This window comes from Pinus tabuliformis, chromosome 5_1 (genome assembly GCF_031772625.1).
Source record: "Pinus tabuliformis cultivar Carrire ecotype Pingquan chromosome 5_1, CPIR1, whole genome shotgun sequence".
Classification (NCBI taxonomy): Eukaryota; Viridiplantae; Streptophyta; class Pinopsida; order Pinales; family Pinaceae; genus Pinus; species Pinus tabuliformis.
Window position 1 is genome coordinate 360,916,616 of NC_142305.1, and position 20,799 is coordinate 360,937,414.

Here is a 20,799-nt window from a genome sequence, read left to right on the forward strand (position 1 = left end):
GATGTAATATTCAATGAAAAGGTCTTGTATAAGACTCAGTTATAGGAAAATAAATAAGAAAAAGAAAATAGAGAATACACGGTGCTTGACAATATCACAAGAAAAGTGATGGCTCCTGAAAATCATAATGATCAACATCCAAAACAACAACCACAACAACAAAAACCACTTCAAACACCTGAAAGTGGTGTTAGAAGATCTCCCAGGATAAGTAGACCCCCTGGACAATACTCTCCTTCATTTTATTATGTATTGTTGACTGATTCTGGTGAACTAGAATGTTATGAAGAAGCAGTGTAGGTAGAAACCAGGAAGAAGTGGGAGTGAGAAATGAAAGGAGAGATGGACTCCTTAGCACATAACCAAACTTGGGACTTAGTCAGGTTGCCTACAGGTAAAACCTCATTACAGAATAAATGGGTTTACAAGTTGATGGAACAAGATGGAGGTGGAAAAAGATAAAAAGCTAGACTTGTGGTGAAGGGGTATGCACAGAAGAAAGGTATTGATTTTGATGAAATATTTTCTCCTGTTGTGAAAATGACTTCAATCAGAACTATTCTAAGTCTACTAGTAGCTGAATATTTGCAACTTGAGTAGTTAGATGTAAAGACAGCTTTTCTCCATGGGGATGTGGAGGGAGAGATATATATGCAGTAGCCACAAGGATATGAGGTAAAAGGGAAGGAGAAACTAGTGTGCAGGTTGAAGAAGAGCTTTTATGGCTTAAAACAGGCTCCAAGGCAGTGGTATCTAAAATTTGATAGGTTTATGTCTGAACAAGGTTATACTAGGTGTCACTCTGGTCATTGTGTTTATCTCAAAAGGCAAAATGATGGCAGCTATATTATATTGTTATTGTATGTAGATGACATGCTTGTTGCAGGTTCTAACATGCAGGAAATAAACGTTCTCAAAAGGAAATTGGCAAACTCATTTGGAATGAAGGATTTGGGTGCTACAAAACAAATCCTTGGTATGAGAATAACTAGAGATAAAAAGAAACACAAATTAACATTGTCTCAAAGTGAGTACATAGAAAAGGTGTTGAAAAGGTTTAATATGCAGAATGCAAAACCAGTTACTATACCTTTGGCTAGCCATTTAAAATTAAGGAGGAGTGCCCCAAGACTCAGGAAGAAATGGCTCATATGTCTAGAGTTCCATATGCATTAGCAGTTGGAAGCTTAATGTATACAATGGTCTGCACAAGGCCTGATATTGCACATGCAGTGGGAGTTGTAAGCAGGTACATGAACAATCCAGGAAAATAATATTGCATGGTGGTGAAGTGGATTCTCAGGTATTTGAGAGGTACCGCAAACCAAGAATTATGCCTTGGTGGTTGAAACATTGCTCTACAGGGATATATTGATGCAAATATGGCGGTTGATAGAGATAACAGAAGGAGCACAACAGAGTATGTGTTTACTGTAGGTGGAACAGCTGTTAGCTGGGTCTCAAAACTGCAAGTTGTTGCACTCTCAACAACAGAAGCAGAGTATGTTGCTGCTACAAAGGTTAATAAAGAAATGATTTGCTCACAAAGGTTTCTGGATGAATTGGGTAAGAAACAGGAGTTGGGCAGGTTATACAGTGGCAGTCAGAGTGCCATACATCTGAAAAAGAACTCTCCATTTCATTCCAAGACTAAGCATATATAGCTCATGTACGATTTCATACGATCGGCATTGGAAGATGGACAGTTGAAGCTGGAAAAGATACACACTAGCCAGAATCCTGCAGATATGTTAACAAAAGTTGCAACGAGGGAGAAACTAAGAATCTGCTCAGTTTCAATTGGTCTTCAAGTATGATGAAGAAGATAAGAAATAGCTAGGTCCAAAGTGGAGTCATTGTCTAGCAAATCAAGCAGTGGTGGAGTTGCTATAGTCGGTCTCCAAGAGAGAGATTGTTGGGTGTGGAGCCTGATTATCTTCTGTATTCAAAGGTTTTAGTCAGATGTATACCCAAGGAAGAATGTACATGCATCCACACAGGGGGATGCGAGGGGACTTGTACCCCCCACGGGCATCTGTGGGGGCTAATCCCCCCTGGCTGGAGGTTCTAGGGGCTAGCATTCCCCTGATGGGGGATCGAGGGCAGTGCCCCAAAAGCTAAAAACAGATGTAAGATTGCCTTGTAAAATGTTGTAATTTCATAGTCAATCTGGGTCATTCATTAGGCGGATATCTGACCATAGAAGTTATGTTTAATCTAGGGTTTTTTTCCCTAGAAGGCAAACCCTTGCTTTATTTGAGGGAATTGCATTGCAGCTACGTATATTTGAATATTTGTATTCTGAGAGAGGAAGAGAGAGGAGATTGAGAGTGAAGAGGGTGTTACAATGGATCTGTTGTGGTTGTATCTCTTCAGCTTGTTGGATAATATAAAAGGAAGGATTGGGTGTTTCTCCGTGGACGAAGCCCAAACTGGGGGAACCACGTATATCTGTGTCTCTCTTGTTTTATGCACTTTTTGTGTTTATATTTCTACAATATTTTTTGTTTCCCATTGCTCCGTAATATATAATTTTCTAACAATGAGTACCTTTTGCATTTTTTGCACATTATGGAGATAAAAATATTGGTCCATCTGTAGTATCCATGTTACGGGATCCTTCCCATCAAACTTCCTCATATCAATATTTGGAATAGCCGGGTCTTCAATCCAATATTAGAGTCTATGAAATCATGATTAACATTCCTTTTGTTCTCATTATGAGTTTCCTCTACTATCTTTTCTCCATTCGGAAGCATTTCATGTAGAAACTTTTCCAAACCTCCCTTCAAACCTTCCATTTATTTCTTAAAATCTTCAATGTTGCATTTTGATTCATTGATATCATTCTTCAAACCATAAATATTAGCTTCCATGCCATTCTATAAATGATCCATCTTAGCTTCTGTTACGTTTTGTGAGAGTGAAATTTGTTGCACTTGGTCTCGTAATTTTGATATATAATGTTGCATTTCTTCATCTTCTTCATGAGTTAAAGAAGAGATTTTAGGTTTCTTACTAGGTGTTTTAGTTTTCTTTCTTTGGGGCATCAATTAATGATAATTATGCTTCACTATTCCCTTTGAATCACTTCAAACTAGCTTTTCAAACAAAACTTATGCAGATTTTATAAAAGACTACACATATTCTATTTTTTTTTGTTTTTGTTTGTAGGACCTCGATTTGGAATCTAATATATCTCTGAAATTTCAGACCTCCAAGGCCTGAAATTTCATCCTGTCATAGATGTTTGAGTCGTCTCTCTAACCGCAAAATTCTGATCAAGGTTAGAGCTTCGAAGAAAGAATTATGCTCAATCTCCCACGATGACTTGATTATACACTATTTTAGTAGAGTGAACTTATATGAAGTTCCATGTGTCCCTGTTTTGACCTTCGGCCTTGAAAATGATAACAAGCAAAATAAATTAAATCCTATTTTTGTATCATCTTACAAAATTGGAATCTGATGCTCAAAGAGAAAGTTATGATGATTTTCCCAAGGTCACCTGTTTGAGATGGAATTCATGAGCCTGCACAAACCCTAAATTCCTCGGTTCATATCTCGGACAATATTTTGAGAAATAGTCTTAAATTTGGACATGTCGTTATTGAAGATGTCTTCTCAAATGGGTTTTCTTTCTAAATTTTGAAGATTTTGTAAAAAAAAATTATAGAAAAAATTCCACGATGGCCTATTTGAAGCTGTGAAACCTTAGAATCCAAAGCTCTCATACCAAATGTTATGAAACTAGCTCACAAAATAGAAGAAAAGATAGATTAGCAACTTCAAAATTCAGCCTCTTCAAGCGGAAACCACCTTTACATTACACAAATGAACAATTCTTGGATGATTTAAATGATTAAACCTCATTTTCATATATAGGAGTCTAAGGGGTCACAATATAATCAAAGCCGACATAACAATAATAATGTAAGGGCACAAAAAAATATTAATGGGCTTCTTTGGGGCACAAAAATAATAGTAAAGGGGTTACACTAATAAAAATGAGTGAATGCACTAGTATTATAGGGACCTAACATATTTTAATGAATTGAGTAATTAGGGTTTTACAAGTTGAGTCAATAGCATTTCTATTTTCATACATAGAAGCAATTTCCAATTTCCCCTTTTATCAAGATTTCATTCTAATTCAGTAGAAGGAAGGGTCTTTGAGCACTTTTAGATCTAATGTCATAACTAAGGGTGGAATGAGTGGAATCCTATATGTTGTGAATATGGCATATCACCTCGAACTTTTTACGAACCTTGGGTTGATAATTTCAGTTGGATTCACAACCACAAGCCAAAAAGATTGTGTTTTTGATTCCTTAAACATAGATTAATATTGGTTTTCCTGGTTTACATTTTCTTTCTATAGTTTATAAAATAGCTCAGTGATTAGATTAGTGATTTACATGAATTATATGTCATTTAATTTCAATTCATCTTTTCCATTATAAGTTATTTCATTTTGTAAATGATAAATGGATGCATGCATGTGATTAATTGGAGGGTTGATTGTTCTACAGGGAAGGGCACCTTCATCACTTCCATCCTAAGTTCTTTCACCTTCTATTTCCACCTCCAAACTCTATGAAAAAAACCCTTTTTTATAAGCTGTTATGTCTAGGTCATCGAGAGCACTCATCCTGTAGCATTATTAGCTTGTGTGTAAAATTACAAGCCTACTATAAAAATTTCCTGTAGCAAACGTATAGTAGCCTTTTTCTTCATCACTTTCAACACACACTACAACTTTTACCTTTCATCGATGCATAATGACCTCCAACTGTGATAATATGACCACGAAAACCTCCTAGGCCACTCCAAAGCTTCCTTGTCTTCCCTGTAAAGACATAGTAGAGTTAGTTTCCTTATCATGAAAATAGGTTATTGATTTATGAGCAAGTTGATGAGCCTTAGTATTGCAACAAGAATGCTACAACTAATAAAGGCTACCGACTTTAATTATCAACTTGGGGTTCCTACAAACTTAAGAGGTATTGGCACTATATGTGTGGCATACAATGTGTCCTTCCTTTGTTGTCATGATGTAATGGAGTGCATGTACTAAAGTCAAATCCTAAACTAATCACAGAAAATGAAATGTTCAAAATGGAACCTTAACCTATTGGAGGAAAGAAAGTACAAGGAAATGGACTAAAATCAAATTGTAAAACACACCACTTTCTAACTAATAGCTAAGAAGCTTTTCTTCAAAAGAGTGCTAAGTTAACATGTTTGCAATCCGACTATCCTAACCATGTAGATTCAAACCATCAAAAGTTCTACTGTTGTGCATGAAAATGAATACAATAAATATGTTTTTGTTTTTGTCTTTTTTCATGTGAGCATGTGAAAGCTAATCTCTTTTGGTGATGTGGCAGGTGGCTTGGAGATAATGGTGAATTGTTAGAAGGTTTGGGGGACAATTAGGGACCCTTCGCTAGCTTCCTAGAGGATTTTTCCTCAATTCGGCCTCAAAATAGGCCACTACAAGAAAACCTACAAGATCCCCTGAAAACCTATAGGATCCATTGAAAACCTACAAGATATAGCCGAGAGCAAAATGATGGATGTTGAAGGTGATGGAAAGCTTAGGGAAGGTGGTTGTTGGATGGAATGAGGCAAGGGAGTGCCGAGTACCACTTCAAAACTCAAAACCAAAGTTAGGAGATCGTTGTATTTTCCCAAAAAACTTAGAGAAGTTTCCTTGTGAAATGATGAAATTGGCAATGGTTTAGTGAAAGAAAGTGAGGACCACAGATAGATGAAGTTAGGATGAGGTTGTTGATCATGAAATATCTATGTACTACTGAAACACCTGCTTTCCTTGTGAAATGATGAAATTGGCAATGGTTTAGTGAAAGAAAGTGAGGACCACAGATAGATGAAGTTAGGATGAGGTTGTTGATCATGCAATATCTATGTACTACTGAAACACCTGCACTGCATCAATCATTGACATTTACTTAAAACTGATGCAAACAAGAAGAATTTCAATTCTCTAAATGAAATAGAATTTAATGAGCTAGCTGTCTACTTCACACATGAGGAAAACTTTGTAGAATGATATAAAACATTGATGAGATCTAATGTAAGACTGAAGATTGAAGAAATGGAAATCAAATCCTACCCTTGAAACCTAGAAAAATGTTGACCTAAGTGTAGAGCAAGAGGGGTAAAATTGCCTTGGTGGCATGGAGGTCAAGTAGAGGCTTAGTCCTAGCTTCAATGATGATTTGTTCTAAATTCGGGCTCAAAACAGGCTTTCCTACAGGATGCTACAGTGATTTACTATAGGATGTACAAATTTACTATAATTCATAAAATGACCAAGAAAATCAAATCGAAACTGGATGGGACAATTTTTGTTATTAACTAGGGTGTCTTAGGTTCCCATTCCAAGTGGAATCACTCAAGAAGACCTATGTTAACCCATGCTAAAAAATTTAGAAAATCATTACTAGTCGAAAATCTAGAAATTAAGGAACTAGTGAGCTAGTAAATCTAAAAAATGCCTAGCCTAATCAAGTGAAAATGAAATGGGGTAGTTTTTGTTATGAACTAGAGTGTTTTTTTGATCTAATGCAAGTGGAACCAACTCAATTGAATCTTGTTAGCATGCTCTAAAAAATAGCAGAAATTTATTGTTCTTTGCTAAAAAGGAGGTCCAGCAATATAGATTTGGGAATAAGAAGACTAATCCAAGTAGCTCAATGATTACTATGAAATTCCAAAGCTTTTCCAAGAATTAAATAATTCTTATGATACTGCAAAATAAATTTCATTGACCGTTTAACTCAATCCTACAACAAGAAATCATTAATACTAAGTGCAGAAGCAGAAAGAAATAAAAACTAGAGATGCATGTGAATAAGCAGTGAAAAGAAGCAAAGAAAATGATACAAAAGGGCTTTGAGGTTCCTGGGATTGCTAAGACGAAGGAAAATAAGAGAACTATCTTGGAGAACAAGATTTAGAAGCTGAACATGACACCAATCTTCATTATTTTCATTAATAGAATTACATCCCTACAAGAAAATACAATGGTTCTGAAAAAATACGAGTTCTCTCCACAAGAACACTAATGAAAATCTATCCCTAGAGGAAAATTAGACTTGGTACTTATAAAAAATAATTAGGAAGCATTCCCCATGAGAGGAGGGAGCTTTCCCCACCAAAATCCCTTGATTAGTGGATCTGGTCCCTTGTTTAATGGAACACATTCCTAGATTTTATCAATCATTGGAGTTCCACAATCTGTGCCATAATTCCATAATATATTGTTGATTTATTATTTATTATTAATCCTCTTGTAGTAGGGAACAAGTCCCTAAATTATCTCCTCCTCCAAATCTTCACAATATGCCCAATATTCTCATAATATTCCACAAAATAAAATAATATTAGGCACAAATATCCAATTATTCATAAAACCTTCCTAATATATATATATATATATATATATATATATATATATATTAAACTTAAAAATAAATTATCTAATGTAGAAAGAGAGGTTTAATGTGTTGAAGGATGGTCACCGGCCTTAAACTATTATTTAATTTAGAGGTATGAGCCATAATTTATGTCTAATTAGAGGCCCGTCATACCCCATTGATGAAAGTGTTGCTCATCCTCTGAGCAAGTTAGTGACCTCATTGTGCCTCATCCATGGCCCTGGTGGCCTCTCTCTTGTGAATTAAGAATATTGGCTACAATTTCTGCAAGGACAAGCCCAAAACATATGTGTGCAAAGAAAAATCAATTTCTCTTGAGACCATTAGCTTTCCTTCTTCCTCTTATTCAAGATGGGTTCTTGAATCTTTCTCAGTTTGGAAAGGTCTTCCACACCCTTATCAACCTTTTTTTACCTTGTTTAGCCATTTGGATGCCTCTAACACCTTCAAAATGCATTTAGATGAGAACTAGGACATCTTGTAGTAATTCCTATCAAAACTACAGTAGACCTACAAGAAACCCTGTTAAAACTATAGGATACCCTTTTTGAGCATAAATGATAATTGGAGCCTAGGAAAGGTCCTCAACTTGACTCCCATGCCTTTCTCCCATTTTTATAACATATTTTAGGCCTTGGACAAAAGCCAGAAAGAGATTAGAGACCTATTGGAAATCCCCTTTTCATTATTGCAATTTGAGTTCTATTTTGATGGTGGATTCCTCATTTCCCTTTTTTTACCTACTTCTTCTCTCTTGTGGCCTAGATGATTGCCTAATGGCCTCGGAGTTCTATGTTTTGATTAGGACTCTCCTAGGCACTGTCATTTTGGGGTTTACCCCAATTTTTCTTTTCTTCCTTCTTGTAGCAACATTCTGCATTACTGTAGTAGTCATTCCTACTCTTTTAGGGTTTTCTAACTATATCGAAGTGATGAGAAATGATGAAAAGTGATTGGATGATGATGCTAGGGCTGAAAGGGAGTAGTGTAGGTTTGTGAAAATGGAGAGGATGCTTTGTTTTTTCTTTTCAAGAATGAAATGGGATGAATGAATGATGAGTAGCTAGTGAATATGAAGTGGATGGAGGGCTTGGAGTGCTATGGTGACTTGGCCTTTGCAAAAATCTCTTCTTTTAACTACTGTCATCATTCCTTGAAATCATCACCCTACATAATTTGACTTTTCAATATTGTATGACTGAAGGAGTAAGCTGCAATTAACTAGTTGAAGGCGGCTGAGACTGCTAACCCATCATTAGCTTATAAATCCTCATGTCTCATGTATTGAAAACAAATTTTCAACTATAATATGCTCAAGAGAAGAGGTCGAGAATATTGCATACATGTACCTACCTGATGGTTGTTGGAGAGATCTCCATACTACTGTTGAGTTGATGTTGATGTGTAGTTGTTGGATGGTGATGTTGATGATACTGATACTATTACTAAGCTCTGGAGGAGCTTCTTTGACCTCAGGATCTTCATGCTGAAGCTTACTGCAAATTTCTAGCTACTTCATCATCATATCCCCTCAATTTTTCAAAGAAACACATCGAATTGTGCCTTGTGAATATCTCTAGTAGAGGAGGGTGTCGATGAATCTTCACCATGCAAATGGGTTCCCCCTATCATTTTTCTCTGATAGATGGAGGTTTGTATAGGTTTGATACCAAATTTAAAAATTCTATGTATACAATTCCCTTATGTTGCAATCACTTTCAACAAACTAGAAGGTTTTTCATGTTTCTTTCACTTGGAAAAATCTCGTGAAATGTAGAACCTACCTCCTTAACACTGCTTGATGAAGCCAACCTCTATTTTTCCCTTTTAAAACTACTCACTGCCAATCATGTAGGTGTTGTTCTGTATTACGTAGGATCTCAGGGAATCCTGTAGGTTTTCACGACAATGACTTGCTTTGTCCATATTTCCCAAATGGTACAATGGATGGACCTGAAACTTTCTAAGCATGTTTCCATTATCATTATGCACCTCCCCATAAAAAGTAAATAAATAAATAAATAATAAAAAAAAAAATCGGTCAATGGATGCACGGATCTTGAGAAAAACAAAAAAATAGTTCAAGGTGATGGAGGCCGATATCTTGGAAACTGTGCTCTAGAATTCGCTGAAATTCCCTTGACAGGCTACCATCATCCATATGCATCTCCCCATGAAACATATTTTTAAATTGATGCGTGGATATCAAAAAAATGAAAAAATGAAACTATGCACTGGAATATGCTGAAATTGATTGGGCATGTCACCATCATCCATATGCATCTCCCCCTAAAACAACATAGCAAATGGATGCATGGTTTTCATGTTATGGAAAAAATAAATTTATGCTCTATGTATTTTTGTAACCAGTAGTAAAACAGAGCATCCTGTCGTTTTTTAGGAAAACAAGCGAAGTGAATGATAGAACCTTGAGAATGATTGGTAGATGGTGAAAATAGATGAGGGTGATGGATTGGCATAGGCTTGGCCTTGTTGGAGAATTTGAGCAAAGGAGGAAAACGTCAGATTTTAACTTTTTTTTACTAGGCTTGACAAATTTTTCTTTTGGTAACAAATTGTTTTTGTTTCTTGCAGATGTTGGAGAGTACATGCATTCATCATAGAGATACATGAAACATGATTTTTTTTCCTTTATTTTTCTTCTAGACCTTCTAGTTGCTTCAAGGAAGTTTTCAACTAGTAGGTCTCCCTAGGCACCTCAAAGGAGGTTTTTACTTACGATCTTTTCTGTTTTCTTTTTTTTCTTTTTTTCCAACCCATTGATCGCCTCATGGAGGTTTTCAATCAATGAGCCAATTTGAGGCACCTCAAAGGAGGTTTTCACACAAGATTTTTATTTTTTCTCTTATTTTTCATTTTTTTTTACCCTACCCTACTTGAAAAACAAAATCACTTTCAAGTATAATAATACTTTCAATGGAGCCATGTCCACATCAAGATGATAGAAAAAATGATGTGGAGGCTTGAAATATATTCTTTGACTTGTACCTGGATTTGAGTGATCAAATGCTTTTACTTTGACGATATCAACCACAACTAAAGAAGAGAGTATTGCTACAACTTAGTGACTGTCTGGAACCATATTTTAATATAGTTGTGATGCCTCTAGTCTGCTTGTTGATTTGGATCATCTTGGATGTGTTATTCTACCATGAGCTTCAATTATTCCTCTTTTTGTTGATTGATCTCTTGAAAACATGGAGGATTTGATAGTAACCATGAGGGATCTTTCTCAACGTCTGATTTTGGTGTCTTCTCTTCATCAAGTGCAGCCCATGATTCTTTGATCTTCCCTTTTGAATCTTCTTTTTCTAGATGTGGTCCTTCAATGATACCAAGATAATCTCTTTTATGCAATACTCTTCTTGAGCTATGGTGAATACCATTGATCTCAAGAGGATATTTTTGGAAGTGTTGTACCTCAACATTGTAAGTGGTCTGAGCTACTTACTTGTGTGGGTTTGGAAATGGTGGTACAGGTAGTTGAGTGAGAGTGGATATTTGAGATGGATGTGGTTGGGGTTGTGGTTGTGGTGGAGGTGAATGGTAAGGATAACATGGACTTTGGTATGGACGATATTAACTAAAATACTGAGAATATTGTGGATGGCTCCCATAAGCTCCTTGCCAACGTTGTTGCCAAGATTGGTTTTGGGGTTGAGATGGCCAATGTTTCCAAGGAAAGGGTGTGTTCCAATTATTTTGAGGTGGATTTGCATAATCTTGAAATTATGAATTAGGCTCTTGCATCATATCAAGCTGAATAGGTTGCTATGGTCCTACTGGAGCTACATAACAATGTTACATTGGCGATTGGCTTGCTTCATTGTCCTCTTGGTGAACTTCCTTCAACCTTGGTAATGAGGAGCAACATTTAACATCATGTGATTTTTCATGGACGACACAAACATATTATTTTTTCTCATTTTGTATACTTAACATTTCTACTTGTTTGGTTAGATTGCTAAGAATTTCTACTTTAAAATCATCAAATAAATTTCCAAGTTTAGTTTGACTTTCCAACCTTCATGCTGATTTACCTACTCTTGTCTTTCCTCTTGATATGTGTTTGCATGTTTCATATATTTCTTGAAATGATAATTGGTATACATTACCTCTAATCATGAGATCAAGGAAAGCAATCCACTCATCCCCAATTGTTCTAAGTAAGAGGGTTTTTAGTGTGTCTGATACTAAATGATGTAATTTTTCCCTCTTAACATTATACATCAACCTCTCTATTAGATCCTCAATGATCTCATCTTCTCTTTGATTAATTCTAAACATTTCTTCCTTAAGATCATGATATTTATATTTTTCTATAAATATCTTTTGCATATCATTCCATTATCTTATTTAATTAGTCCCTAAACTCATCAACCATTTAAGAGCTCTATCCTTCAACATTATTGGTGCAATATCAGGGCTCACCACTTTTTGGCATCATTGCTAGGAAGGTGTCTAGGTAGATGTTGCTTTTGCTTAAGCATTGTTTTCTATTTTTCATACGGTTTTGAAGAAGTAACATAAAATAAAAAGAGAAAAATTTTCTTTCATGCCTTGTAGGAGTAGAGATACTCATCGATTTTGTTTACTAAAAAACACCATACCCTCATGCAATCAACCTACACTCTTCTTCAGTGACTGTCATCGTCCCACTTTGACTACAAGGGAGTTAGAAGAAGATCTAAGTGAGAAACCTAAAATTTTTGAAGAGCGTATTGGGGAAGAATAAAAATCCACTTCAACTACCCAAACTATGGTTGAAAATAGGGACAATGAGGTTTTCCCTATTAGAGAGACCAATGGAGAGACCATAATTAATAATATAAGCCCTACTTCCCTTCCACACTTCCATGGCTTAACCTACGAGGATCCTAATATCTTCATGTTTGAATTTTTTCTTGTCTATAGGACCTATGACTATGTCTGTGATGAAAATAATATGAAGTTATTCCCCTCTACCCTTAAGGATGTTGCCTCCCACTAGCTTATGGGTCTGCCTGGGGGTAGCATCACTACTTGGGCCCAAATGCAACTAGCCTTTAATAACAAGTACGTGGACTACTATACATCCAAAGAAGCCAACAAATAAATATTTATAATTACTTTTGAACTTGATGAATCCATAGAAGAACATGACGAGAGATTTCAACTCATTTATAGGAGGGCCAACTACAACCTTGTTCCCAAATCACTCAAACTACTTCGTCTCTGAGGGATCAGGGAAGATATGTTGGAGACCCTCAACATGTTGTTTGGGGGAATTGAAGAATTTGTGTGTTAAAATACCCCTTCTCCAGGCTATTAAATACGTTCCCATTTATAATAATCTCGTCAAGGAGAAATGTTTCAAACATCGCGGGAGAAGAAAAAGAGACACCCCCAACATAATTGTTGTTGGAAAATTATCTGATTTGATGCTTAGGAGGGTGATCTTCATGAAATATCTAGACCCTAGAAGACCTATAGTAGTTGTGCACATTTATAGCCTTATAGTCCCTAACACCCTGATTGATCTTAGGGCTTACATCATTATGACACCTAAGGAAACCATGCTAAATCTAAACCTCCAAGGAGCTTTGAGAAATACCACCATAGTGTTGCAACTTGCCAACAGATCCAAAGTAGCTCCCGATGGATTTGTTGAAGATGTTATGGTATCCATTGAATCTTTGGAGTATCCTACTGATTTCCTAGTTCTCCAGCACAAAACTAAGTTCAATGGCTATCCTCTCAACTTCAGAAGGCCATGTTTAGCCACTGTTGATGTTTACGTTAGTTCTAGGGATAGGAACATGACATTAAGAATGGGTATTTTTATAAAAAACTGGTATTGTATCCTCCTACTTAGCCTTCCATTTACCATGAGTTACCCTTGTGGATAGAAGAGGGGGAATAAGATGAACTATATTACACCACACTCACCCAATATGCACTCTAGACATCATTACAGGAAGGGGGAAACATAATGAAGATAATCGCATTTACCACGGCCTTCATAATCAAACTCCCACTTCCATTCCCATTGATGAGTTCATGAAAGGATCTAAGAGTAATACTTGGGGTGACTTATGACCTATTGACTCAAGTCTAGACCATGTCAAAAATTTAGAGTTTGGATCATCCAAAACCTTTAATTTCAACCCTTCTCTCCTTTCCAAACAGGAAGAGAAATTGTGCAAAGTGTTGAGGTAAAACTTGTATGCTTTTGCTTGGGACTATAGGAAATGAAAGGTGTGAATCCATATTTACATCAAGGAGGGATGTAAGAATGTGTGCTAACCCCAGAGGAGGATGAACCCATCACTTAAGGATAATGTGAAGGAAGAACTACAAAAACTATTGGATGCATGGTTCTTATACCATGTTTCAGAGAGTGAGTGGATATCACCTTTTGTGTGAGTTCCCAAGAATAATGGGAAGTGTAGGATATTTTAGGATGACAGGGAGCTTAGGAAGGCCACAAAGAAGGAACATTTTCCCTTACACTTCATTAACCAAGTCCTATATGGCCTTGCAGGAAAGAAATTCTTCTCCTTCCTCGATGGATTTAGTGGATATAATCAAATATAGATTAGCCTTGAAGACCCAAACAAGACCATATTAATATGTCCTTGGGATACCTTTTCTTATAGATTCCTTCCATTTTCTTTGTGCAATGCCCATGCTACTTTCCAAGGGGTGGTTTTGTGTATTTTTGTTGAATTGGATCATGACTCTGTGGAAATATACATGGATGATTTCGTTCCTTGTGGATGTGACTTCCATGAAGCTCTCTCCAATTTGTGCAAGGTTTTGAAAAAATGAATTGAAATGAATCTCTCTCTAATCCCTGATAAATGTGAGTTCTTGATGAATGAGGGGATCGTCCTTGGCCATTCCATCTCCAAGGAAGGGGTATAGGTGGACCCAAAAAAAATTCTATCATCAAAAGGGTCCTTACCCCTCATAAGCAAAGGGATGTCAAGATCTTCTCGGGACTAGCAGGATATTAGACGAGATTCATCTAAGGATTTAGTAAAGTGGCTGCACCTTCGCTTGGCTTATTAGCCAAGAGATACAGATTTATGTTGGACCAACACTTTTCAAGGGGTCCTTGAAGTGTTGAAGCAAACGTTGACTACTGCGCCCATCCTAAGAGGTCCCAACTAGGCATTGGCTTTCCATATCCATACTGATGCACCAGACAAATATATTTGGGGAGCCTTGGGACAAGTAAAGGATAAGTTTCCTTATTCCATTTACATCATTAGTAAGAATCTGTCTAAAGATGAGTTGAATACACTGTCACTGAAAAGGAGCTCTTAGTTGTAGTACATCTTTAGGCACTATATCATTGGCTACCAAAATTTTGTTCATACTCACCATGCATCTATTAAATATTTGGTGAACAAGTCTGATGTTAATGTTATAATAATTAGGTTGGTGTTATTCCTACAATAGTTTGATTTGACTATCATTGAGAAACCAAGAAAAGAAAATGTGGTTGAATATTTTTTTTCCAGGTTAACCTTACCTGCAAGTAATGAAGAGATGGTGGATGATCAACTTGTAGAGGATCACCTCTTTTCTATCTTAGTGTTTTTTCCCTAGTTTTTTGATACAAAAAAGTACTTGGTTACTCAGAGTTTCCCTCCTAATCTATCACCCAGAGAGAAAAGCAAGATTGTAAGGAAAATGTCCCCTTTCACTTGGATTGGAGGAATTTGTTTTAGATTGGGATCAGATCAAATATTGAGGAGATGTGTAAGAGAGGAAGAGGTATTTGAAATCCTCTCAGAATTTCATGATGGTCCTTGTGGAGGCCATTTTACTACCAAAAGGACACCCTTTACATTTTTACAGGCTGGTTACTATTGGCCCACCTTACATAAAGATGCAAGGAGATATACCACTAGATGTGATTAGTGCCAAAGAATGGGAAAGCCCATAAATAAGGATGAAATGACCCTACAACCTCAAGTGGACTTAGAGACATTTTTCAAGTGGGACATGGATTTCATTGGTCTAATTGATCCACCATTAGGCAAGAACAAGTACATCATTATGTGCACTGATTACTTGACAAAGTGGGTTGAGACAAAGGCAGTCAAAGCGGGAACTAAGTAGAAACTAGCAGCTTTTTTAAGAGAGAACACTTTATATAAGTTTGATTATCCAAGGTAGGTATTCATTGGTCAAGGATCACAATTCACATCTAATTTTATTGAGGATATCATGAGGCAACACCATATCAAGCATAAGATATCGACCACCTATCTTCCTCAAGCAAATGGGAAAGTAGAGGTTAGAAACAGAGCACTGGAGAGCATCCTCACCAAAGTCGTTAACAACAACAGGAAAGATTAGGAAGAGAGACTAGTAGAGGAAAATTGGGCCTAGAATATGACTTAGAAAACCACCACCAGATTCACTTCATATGATTTGGTTTATGGTAAGAAAGCTCTGCTTTCTATTGAGCTTTAATATTACACTTTGAGAATGGTAGCTCAGTTGGACTTAGATGTCACCACAACACAAGAAGAAAGGATTCTCCAACTAAATGTCTTAGATGAGCTCAAAATGAAAGCTCTCTTACACACTGAACTCATACAACTACAAAGGAATTTCTCAAATGACAAGCATATCAAGGAAATGATTTCTAAGAAGGGGATTGGGCCTTGTTATATGCTTCTAGGTTCATAGATTTTAAAGGGAAGTTAATGACAAGACAGTGGGGCCCATACCTATTGGAAAAATGTCATGAAAATGGATCTATCCAAATTAGAACAATTGATGAGGAAGGCATCCCCTTTCTTGTAAATGGTTATAGGTTAAAGTTATATATAAGTCCTTTTTCCAGGGAGGAATTTATCAGTTCAGTCATGGAGGAGTTGAATGTGATTAGGAGTTTCATAGCTTCCATTCCAAGACACATTTATAAATTTTGTTAAAAAAAAGAGAGATAGAGAGAAAAGTAAAAGTCTTAGATCAAAACATGTATGAGGCATCTCAAGCCAACTCCTAGGTTGAAAACCTTTATGAGGCACCCAAAAATAAAGAGAAAAAAATAATAATAAATATCCCTAGGCGTAAACCTCTCTTGAGACACCTAGGGTAGGAATGCAAGTTTAAAACCTCCTCTCAGGAAGCCTATGTGTCTCAAGGAAAAGGAAAAAAAGAAAAGAAAAAGAGAGAAAATAAAATAGGAAAAGAAAAAATCTTATATCCTATTTTCTAACCTTTCTTTTGTTTTGCGAAGTTGTACATAGTGGAATATTTCATGGGTATAGGCCAACAACTATAGGATTCCATCCATTCCTCTATCCATACACACTACCACATATCCATTATATCCATTCACATTTCCATCTCTCTCCACCATCTTATCATCAAGAAATCTTAAATTCACCTCCTCTGTGTGCTACTATAGGAAGGACCTGAGTTGCTATAGGAAGGTCCTATAATGGTACATGAGAGGTCTATGGAGCTACAAGAGGGATATGCAAGGAGGAAAGTGATCCAAGAGACCATATTGACTCTCACAAAGGGTAAAGAGGGTCCTCTCATGATGTTTCCATCACTCATCCATAATCCATCCACTCATTTCACCAAATGTTTGCTCAAACTTCTCCACATTGTCCTTCCTTAAAAAATAAACATAGAAGTTATCACTTTCCATATTCATAGTGCCTACACTAATGCTCCATGATTATAACCCTATATTCATCACTCATCATCATCTCCCTCATCTCCCTCATGCTAATTGAAGACTTAGATGGGAGAACTAGTGACTACTATAGGAAGAAACTCCTCCTATAGCAGCCTATAGAACCACACAAAAAACATTGATATTATGTTGTTTTTCACCACCAGAAGGAATGATGAAGTTTAGTTTGCAGCTATGAAGAGACACATCATTCTCAGGGAGGCTTTCCTCCAGCATTAGTAGCTTGAATATTAGAATAAGCACCTGCAAACATATAGCAACAACAACAGTCACGATAGCATAAAAAAAATGAAGACATGCACATGAAATAAATCAAAGAGGTCAAATCCCTTGTTCATAATGATGTAGGGTATAGCTCTAGCATGAAAGCACCTATAACAAATTGATCCATAGATAGGCTCAGGTATGGAAACCCTAACCTCCTCCCTCTACATAAAAATGACAAAAATGTGTTTTAAGAGACAAAAGGTGTTTTAATGAGCTGGAGGTGGCCAGTGAACGTAGCCACCCTCGACTAGTCAACTCAAGTGTGAGTTAAGGTAGCCATGCAACGTGGAAAGGTCAAATCAAAACAAACTCGTGTGCTCAAAGAGTGGGGTGATAATCATGAGGAGGGAGAGATTATTATAGTTATTGGGATTACTGATCCAAAAGAAGAAACTCGCGTTAATGACAGGTCACCACAACGCTCTAAGATTTTACCCATAAAAGGATATTATGTGTTGTCTCAAATCCATTTATATTATCACTCATTCCAAAAAACTTTGGAGGAAGGATGAGTTGGTGCATCGAGCAGATAGAGTGCCATCGAGGAGTTTCAACCCCTACCTTCACAGTACCATATGAGAAAGCTACATGCAGACCTGCAATTTCTAGAGGAGGTCTGAGAGGATCTATAGGAGGAATTGTGAGGAGATAAAGGAGTCTACAATGGCTTGATACTCTCTAAATATATTCATGCACACCCATAATTTCTCTTATAAGAAGTAAGTGATACCATCCTCCTTTGTTTCTACACCAAATTTCATGAATATTTTGCTTGAAACTAAGAGAATATAGTAGTTGATTGAATAGTAGGGCATCCTTTTGGAGGTTGTTGTGGTTAATATAAAAGAAAAATCTTGCTGAATATGAATTTGAGCACCCTTCTTCCTCATTATCGCCAAACATTGTGCCATAATTTCACGATTGTTTATGCTACTATTTCACCATAAAGACTACCTGAATTTTTGAAATTCCACAGCTACATAAAATTAAGGAATAATAGATAATAAATGACGGTAGGATTTAATAGAAGAGGACCCTCAAATACTAGGATAATTCATGAACAACCTCTTGTAGTTGACATCTTTAGAAACCATTATTGGTTGGGCTTCTTTTAGCTACAAAAGAGGTATGATTATGACCTTGCCCATGAAGTTTCGAAAACATTACACTCTCAAGGGGAAGACAGTGTCACAACTATTGTTGTTGATTAGTGATTGTCATTGATGTCAACATAAGTAGCACCAAGGTATAACTTGATCTTGCATGGGAATTTTGAACTAAAAATCATTCCATCTCGAGTCAAGTATATTATATATGTATTCTACTCCTTGACATGTTTCTGTTGATATATGGCACACCACATAGTTCTTCACGGTTTGAGAGATATTTGTGTTTAAAGTTAGTAACCCTAGTTAGTGGGCTAAAACTCCATGGGGTTGTGGCATGGCACTCATAATTGGCTGTGGTAATTGAAGAGTCAATAATTAATAATGTTTTAAGCTCCTAAAATTCCTACAATGTTAACTTATTTAAGGCCCTCTCAACCTATGACATTTCTATAATTGTGACCCCCATATCCCCTCATGTAAGGACTTTCAATGATCTATCTTCGGTAAGACCTCTATAATTTTTCAGCCCTCATGAGCTTCTAATGCAAGATTTGGTGTAGGGAGTTTAATTTTTGGTTGAGTTCTGGTTAGGGCACAAAATTATGATCAAGTTTGAAGTTTTTTTTTGCAGCAAGTTTAGAGCTTTTGATTCTAGGACTTCACTGTAGTAGCTTTTATACACAACTTCAGGAGCTGAAATTAAAACCCATTTGAGACTAAATCTTGGTGAACCTCATCACCACATTCCAAATATTGGTTCGCTATATTTTCAGAGATATGATCTGATGAAGTTAGCATTTTTTCAGGCTCCCGAATTCCATATTAAACATGTGACCTTGGGAAAATCATCATAACCTTCTCTTTAAGAATTGGATTCAAATATTGCAAATAGTGACAGAAAGGGTATGGATTTTAGTTTGTTGGGTATCTCTTGGAGGGCTGAAGGTCTAAACAATGACATGAGGCACTTCATACAAGTTTTCTCTACTGAACTAGTCTATAATCAGGTCATCGTGGGAGATTGGGCATAACTCCTTGTTTAAGAACCCAATCTCAATCATGTGTATGGGGTTGGAAATAGGACTTAGAGGGCTACCATACGATGAAATTTTAGAACTTGGAGATTTGAAATTACATAGATACAATAGAGTCAATATAGATCTCTTAGAAGGAAAGAAAAGTATGCATTCAAGAATCACTACAGAAAGGACCACACATCAATAGTTAAGGGTAAGTATGTTACAGCAAGGTATGTATAATTAGTGTTTTCATTTGAATTTTCAATATCATCTCTGACATGATTTTTTGCAAGACAGTGTAACTACATTATTTTGTAGTTGTTTGGGTCTTGCTTGTTAATGCATGTGTAGGAAGGAGAACACCTTAGGACAACTTAGACACATACTATAAGGACGTGCAACACCAAAGTACCATTACTTGAAGCAAGCATGATAGTACCTCAACAGCAGCAAGTGATCCAAGAAGTTGTGTCAAGTCAATCGTTAGTTCTTGTCAAGAGTTAGTCTTGTAGAATATCATCATTGTAAAATTGTAAAAGAGTCATTATTGTAAAAGATTCAAGCTGCCTAAAGTTGAAGAGGTATTGTTGGGATGATGTCATGGTTTGATTTTAGGTCATAGTGTAATTGGGTGTTTAGTCAAGTACAAGAAAATAATTCTAAATCATATTGTATCGTGGATCATTGTCCCTAGTACAGGAATCCACACTCTTTTCTCATTTATGATCATTATAGGGAGGAAGGGAGGTGCTAGGTAGGTGCATGAAGTTACCTATAGGTTGGAGCCTATGAAAACTTCATGGTGGTAGGTTGGTCTAAGATGTTGGTGCATCCATTCAGTTCACTACTGAAGAAACAAGGGCATTGGAGCATCCTTCCAGTGGTAGATGGAGAAGAATACTTTTATATAATTCTAGGAAGTTGTAACCTTCATTTCAGTTGGAGCTAAAGATTAAAGAATTTATTAGAAACTAATTCACTAGTTTTTGACCTAGAGGAGGTTTCCACCTCAAGTTTATGTTCCTACTATGTTTTATTGCTTACTGTTGTTACTGGATAACCATTAATAATAATTGGAGATTAACTAATTCTTTGAAAATATTTAAGATTGTTAATTTCTAAGGAATATCGATTCACCACCCACCCCGCCCCCCTTAGTATTTCCAGTAGTTTTCATAGGGTTTTCCATTTCTATGAGTCTAGAA